This window comes from Mercurialis annua, linkage group LG5 (genome assembly GCF_937616625.2).
Source record: "Mercurialis annua linkage group LG5, ddMerAnnu1.2, whole genome shotgun sequence".
Lineage (NCBI taxonomy): Eukaryota > Viridiplantae > Streptophyta > Magnoliopsida > Malpighiales > Euphorbiaceae > Mercurialis > Mercurialis annua.
Window position 1 is genome coordinate 35,396,496 of NC_065574.1, and position 7,390 is coordinate 35,403,885.

Sequence of the window (7,390 nt, forward strand, 5' to 3'; positions counted from 1 at the left end):
GATTTGTTTCGAAACGTTTTAAATATTTGGCTTAAATCGCTAAAAAGGTGAAACGTTTGGATTTGTTTCATAACGTTTTCAACATTTGGCTTAAATCACTAAAAAGGTGAAACGTTTGGATTTGTTCCCTAACGTTTAAAACGTTTGGCTTAAATTTCTAAAAAGATAAAACGTTTGGATTTGTTTCGTAACTTTTCAAACGTTTGGATTGATTTCGTAACATTTTAAACGTTTGGCTTAAATTGATAAAAAGCTTAAACATTTGGATTTGTTTCGTAACATTTGTAAATGTTTGGCTTAAATCTCTAAAAAAGGTGAAATTTTAGGATTTGTTTCGTAATGTTTGAAACGTTTCGCTTAAATCGCTAAAAGGTTTAAATGTTTGGATTTATTTCCTAACGTTTAAAATGTTTAGCTTAAATCCCTAAAAAGGTGAAAAATTTGGATTTGTTTCGTAACGTTTTAAACGTTTGGATTAGTTTCGTAACATTTTAAACGTTTGGCTTATATTGATAAAAACGTAAAACGTTTGGATTTGTTTCGTAACGTTTGTAAATGTTTGACTTAAATCGCTAAAAAGGTGAAACGTGTGGATTTGTTTCGTAGCGTTTTAAATATTTGGATTGGATTTATAAAACTTTACTTGTTTTTCTTAAATCGCTAAAAGGTGAAACATTAAGATTTGTTTCGTAACATTTGTAAATGTTTGACTTAAATAGCTAAAAAGGTGAAACATTTGAATTTGTTTCGTAATGTTTTAAAGGTTTGGCTTAAATCGCTTAAAAGATGAAACGTTTGGATTAGTTTCATAATGTTTTAAATGTTTGGCTTAAATTGCTAAAAAGACGAAATATTTAAGATTTTATTTGTAACGTTTGTAAACGTTTGGCTTAAATCGCTAACAAGGTGAAACGTTTGGATTTGTTTCGTAACGTTTTAAACGTTTGGCTTAAATCGCTAAAAAGGGGAAATATTTGGATTTGTTTCGTAACGTTTGTAAACATTTGGCATAAATTGCTAAAAAAGGGAAACATTTAGATTTGTTTCGTAACGTTTTAAACGTTTGGCATAAATCGCTAAAAAGGTGAAACGTTTGGATTTATTTCGTAACGTTTTAAACGTTTGGCTTAAATCCCGAAAAAAAAGGTGAAATGTTTGGATTTGTTTCCTAACGTTTTAAACGTTTGGCTTAAATTGCTAAAAAGCTGAAACGTTTGGATTTATTTCATAACGTTTTAAACGTTTGGATTGATTTCATAACATTTTAAACGTTTGGCTTAAATTGATAAAAACGTGAAACATGTGGATTTATTTCGAAACGTTTGGATTAAATCGCTAAAAATGTGAAACGTTTGGATTTATTTCGTAACGTTTTAAACGTGTTGATTGGTTTCATAACGTTTTAAATGTTTGGCTTAAATCGCTAAAAAGGTGATACATTTGTATTTGTTTCTAAACATTTGTAAACGTTTGGCTTAAATCGCTAAAAAGGTGAAACGTTTGGATTTGTTTCGTAACGTTTCAAAAGCTTGGATTGGTTTCATAACATTTTAAACGTTTGTCTTAAATTGATAAAAAGGTGAACCGTTTAGATTTATTTCGTAACGTTTGGAAACGTTTGGCTTATATCACTAAAAAGGTTTGGATTTGTTTCGTCTCGTTTTAAACATTTGGATTAGTTTCGTAAGGTATTAAATGTTTGGCTTAAATCGCTGTAAAGGTGAAAATTTTGGATTTGTTTCGTAACGTTTGTAAATGTTTAGCATAAATCGCTAATAAGAAACGTTTAAATTTGTTTCGTAACGTTTTAAAGGTTTGACTTAAATCGCTTAAAAGGTTAAACGTTTTGATTGGTGTCACGACCCAATTTCATGTTTCGTGACCGGCGCTAGGGTATGGGTATGGTTGTACCAAAACCCGTAGCAAGCCTTGCGGAAATCAAATAAACATTTAAACCTGCAGAAAATTGCTCGGGGGCAACCGAGACTTCAACCTAGGTCTAGCAATTTACATTACAGTTCTAATATAAATAACTTAAATATCTTAAATGTTCAACATCATGCCTTATATATAATAATATCGTAATCCAGAGTAATCATGCCAAATATAAATAATCGAATATATCGACAATTCCAAAGTGTAATATTAAATGAAATAACTAACTAGTTCTACTGCGGTCTAAGAGTTCGGAAACAGAAACTAGTTTAATAACAAAAAAAAAACCTCCGAGGAATCAAAAGAATCGGAGTGAACCAGCTTTCGAATCATAAACCTGGAAAATTTGGGAAAACAACGGGGTCAGATATACTGAGATAAGTTCGCAATATTATTTACATTTATTAAGTTTAAAACCCTTAAATCAAAACGTTTTTATACTAATATAATATGATTATGGAAAAACAGTATTGAAATGATCTCAGCGTAAGTATGACATAGCATACTGATAAATCCAGAGTGGACGGAAACAAATCCCCGTCATACATATATACCAGCGTAAGCAAGACTTTAGTCTGCCGTTTCCCAGAGTACTTACCGGTGCACACAGTCTTGATACAAGCCTATCGAGTAGCTCGTTTCAATCCAGATCCATAATCGCTTAAAACAGTTCAAAAGCATTTATAATACTAAAATAAATTGCGGTACTTAATAAAGTGGTAAATAGCACTACAAACTCACTGCTTGCTTATCCACGTGAATCTTGGCAAAGAGCTAACCCTGTGTAGACTCCGAAGCACGAGCAGTCAACTGGTCTAAAACAATATATAAGTTAAAATCCATTCAACCCCTAACTCTAAGAATACTAGACACCACATAGGACTAGCGCAATACCGAGTCAAGCATAAACGTAGCAAGAATAGAATGAACAATTAATCACGTAATGTCCCGAGTCAAAATGAATCACATCGAGTAACACAATACTCAAATAATTAAGCAAAGTCTATTGGGTTTTCGCTTTAAACTCCGCTCCGGAAAATATTACTTAAATAATAAATAAATAATAACTTAAATACATTTCCTCAAATATTGGGTTAGCCGAGTTACCAATAACTACCAAGCTACCTCACATGTCGGGTGACCCAAGTTTCACCCGACCCAAAATATTTTATCAAAATATAAACTAGAGTTTATAATTCCTAAAAATTTACTTTGATAAAATAAGTATAATCATACCCAATTATAAATCATAGTTTATAATTATAAAATCAATTTTGATAAAATAATAAATCAATATTTAAAACGGAACCCAATATCTTTAACTTCAAGTAACCCGAGTTACAATCAAAAAACTTAATCATTTTAAGTTTATAAAAGTTTAGGGACTAAAATGTACTTTAGCCAATTAGGGACTAAGCTGTACTTTAGCCACTTAGGGACTAAATTGTACTTTACCTACTTAGGGATTAAACTGTACTTTAGCCACTTAGGGACTAAACTGTATTTTAGCCAATTTGATATTTGAAATCAAATTAATTACTTTTATTTATAATTAAAACAAAGTGTAAAGTAACCAACCAAAAATTCACTTAATTAAGTTATAAAAGTATTCAACAGGCTTAAACGTCTACTGCCATCTATTATTTCACCATCCCAAAGTGCCTTCTTGCCAGGAAGATTAATTTCAGATAATGTCATTGTGGCATATGAATTCCTGCACCATCTCAAGTGTAAATGGCAAGGCAAAAAGGGTCTTGCAGCGCTCAAATTAGACATGAGCAAAGCCTACGAACGGGTATTATGGAGGTTTATTCGTGGAATGCTCACTGCTCTTGGTTTTTCTGTGGTTTGGATTGAGTGGATTATGCTTTGCGTTGAATCTGTTCGATACTCTGTTCTTCATGATGGTTTCGAAATGGGTCCAATTATTCCACAACATGGCCTCAGACAAGGCGACCCTTTGTCACCTTATCTCTTCATCATTTGTGCAGAGGGATTGTCTCGGCTACTCCAAACCAAAGTAAATCAAGGCTTAATTCATGGGTTCAAAATTGCTCATTCAGCCCCTGCTATATCGCATTTGTTTTTTGCGGATGACAGCTACATGTTTTTCAATGCCACTAGAGAGGAAGCTGATTGTATTAGAGACATCTTGGAATGCTATGAACAGGCCTCAGGTCAACAAGTTAATTTTCAGAAATCCTCGATTATTTTTCGCAGGAATACGACAGAAGCTATGGCCACTGCTGTTTGTAACTCTCTTCATGTCAACCAAGTTGAGGATATGCGTGTTTGTAACATTTACCTCATCCTTCTAGGGATTTATCCTATTTCTCCGATATTTCTCGTGATTGTATTTCTTTGTTAAGCACTTTGGAATTTGTTTCCGTTGCTTATGTAAAACGCTCAGCGAATATGGCTGCTCATTGCTTAGCAAAGGCGGTCGATTCTATGTCTGTGTGTAGGGAGTGGGATAGTACTCCCTCCTTTCTTGTTGGTTCTCTCCGCAATGATCTTTAATAAAGCTTGTCTTTTTATCAAAAAAAAAATATATTCAAGGGCTAAATTGTAATTTAGCCAATTTCATGCCAAGTAGATATTCGAAATATAATATAGTTATTGTATTTCAAAATGGAATATGATGTTATAACCATCAACTTAAAAGGTGAAACGTTTGGATTTGTTTTGTAACGTTTTAAATGTTAGGCTTAAATTATTAAAAAGGTGAAATGTTTGGATTTGTTTCGTAACGTTTGTAAACGTTTGGCTTAAATCGCTAAAAAGGTGAAACGTTTGGATTTATTTCATAACGTTGTAAACGTTTGGATTGGTTTCGTAACGTATTAAACGTTTGGCTTAAATCGCTGAAAAGGTGAAACAATTGGATTTGTTTCGTAATGTTTGTAAATGTTTGGCTTAAATCTCTAATAAGAAATGTTTGAATTTGTTTTGTAACATTTTATAGGTTTGGCTTAAATCGCTTAAAAGGGGAAACGTTTGGATTGGTTTTGTAACGTTTTAAATGGTTGGCTTAAATTGCTAAAAAGGTGAAATTTTTGGATTTGTTTAGTAACGTTTATAAACGTTTGGCTTAAATAGCTAAAAAGGGGAAACGTTTGGATTTATTTCGTAACATTTTAAACGTTTGGCTTTAATCGATAAATAGGGGAAACGTTCGGATTTGTTTCGCAACGTTTTAAACGTTTGGATTAAAAAAGGTTAAACATTTGGATTTGTTTCGAAACGTTTTAAACGTTTGGCTTAAATCGCTAAAAAGGAGAAACTTTAAAATTTGTTTCGTAACATTTTGAACGTTTTGCTTAAATCACTAAAAAAGGTGAAACTTTAAAATTTGTTTCATAACGTTTTAAATGCTTGGATTTGTTTCCTTACGTTTGTAAACGTTTGGCTTAAATCACTAAAAAGGTGAAACGTTTGGATTTGTTTCGTAACGTTTTAAACATTTGGATTGGTTTCGTAACATTTTAAACGTTTGGCTTAAATTGATAAAAAGATGAACCATTTGGATTTTTTTCGTAACGTTTGTAAACGTTTGGCTTAAATTGCTAAAAAGGGAAATCGTTTGGATTTTTTTCCTAACTTTTTAAAAGTTTGGATTGGTTTCGTAACATTTTAAATGTTTGGCTTATATCGCTAAAAAGGTGTAACGTTTCGATTTGTTCCGTAACGTTTGTAAATATTTGGCTTAAATCACTAAAAAGGTGAAATTTTTGGATTTGTTTCGTAAAGTTTTAAACGTTTGGCTTAAATCGCTAAAAAGATAAAACGTTTGGATTTGTTTCGTAATGTTTTAAATGTTTGGCTTAAATTGCTAAAAAGGGGAAACGTTTGGATTTGTTTCGTAACTTTTTAAACGTTTGGCTTAAATCGCTAAAAAGGCGAAACGTTTGGATTTGTTTCGCAATATTTTAAACGTTTGGCTTAAATCGCTAAAAAGGTTAAACGTTTGGATTTGTTTCGCAATGTTTTAAACGTTTGGTTTAAATCGCTAAAAAGGTTAAACGTTAGGATTTGTTTCGTAACGTTTTGAACGTTTGGCTTAAATCGCTAAAAAGGCGAAACGCTAGGATTTGTTTCATAACGTTTGGAACGTTTGGCTTAAATCGCTAAAAAGGTGAAACGTTTGGATTTATTTCATAACGTTGTAAACGTTTGGATTGGTTTCGTAACGTATTAAACGTTTGGCTTAAATCGCTGAAAAGGTGAAACAATTGGATTTGTTTCGTAATGTTTGTAAATGTTTGGCTTAAATCTCTAATAAGAAATGTTTGAATTTGTTTTGTAACATTTTATAGGTTTGGCTTAAATCGCTTAAAAGGGGAAACGTTTGGATTGGTTTTGTAACGTTTTAAATGGTTGGCTTAAATTGCTAAAAAGGTGAAATTTTTGGATTTGTTTAGTAACGTTTATAAACGTTTGGCTTAAATAGCTAAAAAGGGGAAACGTTTGGATTTATTTCGTAACATTTTAAACGTTTGGCTTTAATCGATAAATAGGGGAAACGTTCGGATTTGTTTCGCAACGTTTTAAACGTTTGGATTAAAAAAGGTTAAACATTTGGATTTGTTTCGAAACGTTTTAAACGTTTGGCTTAAATCGCTAAAAAGGAGAAACTTTAAAATTTGTTTCGTAACATTTTGAACGTTTTGCTTAAATCACTAAAAAAGGTGAAACTTTAAAATTTGTTTCATAACGTTTTAAATGCTTGGATTTGTTTCCTTACGTTTGTAAACGTTTGGCTTAAATCACTAAAAAGGTGAAACGTTTGGATTTGTTTCGTAACGTTTTAAACATTTGGATTGGTTTCGTAACATTTTAAACGTTTGGCTTAAATTGATAAAAAGATGAACCATTTGGATTTTTTTCGTAACGTTTGTAAACGTTTGGCTTAAATTGCTAAAAAGGGAAATCGTTTGGATTTTTTTCCTAACTTTTTAAAAGTTTGGATTGGTTTCGTAACATTTTAAATGTTTGGCTTATATCGCTAAAAAGGTGTAACGTTTCGATTTGTTCCGTAACGTTTGTAAATATTTGGCTTAAATCGCTAAAAAGGTGAAATTTTTGGATTTGTTTCGTAAAGTTTTAAACGTTTGGCTTGAATCGCTAAAAAGATAAAACGTTTGGATTTGTTTCGTAATGTTTTAAATGTTTGGCTTAAATTGCTAAAAAGGGGAAACGTTTGGATTTGTTTCGTAACTTTTTAAACGTTTGGCTTAAATCGCTAAAAAGGCGAAACGTTTGGATTTGTTTCGCAATATTTTAAACGTTTGGCTTAAATCGCTAAAAAGGTTAAACGTTTGGATTTGTTTCGCAATGTTTTAAACGTTTGGTTTAAATCGCTAAAAAGGTTAAACGTTAGGATTTGTTTCGTAACGTTTTGAACGTTTGGCTTAAATCGCTAAAAAGGCGAAACGCTAGGATTTGTTTCATAACG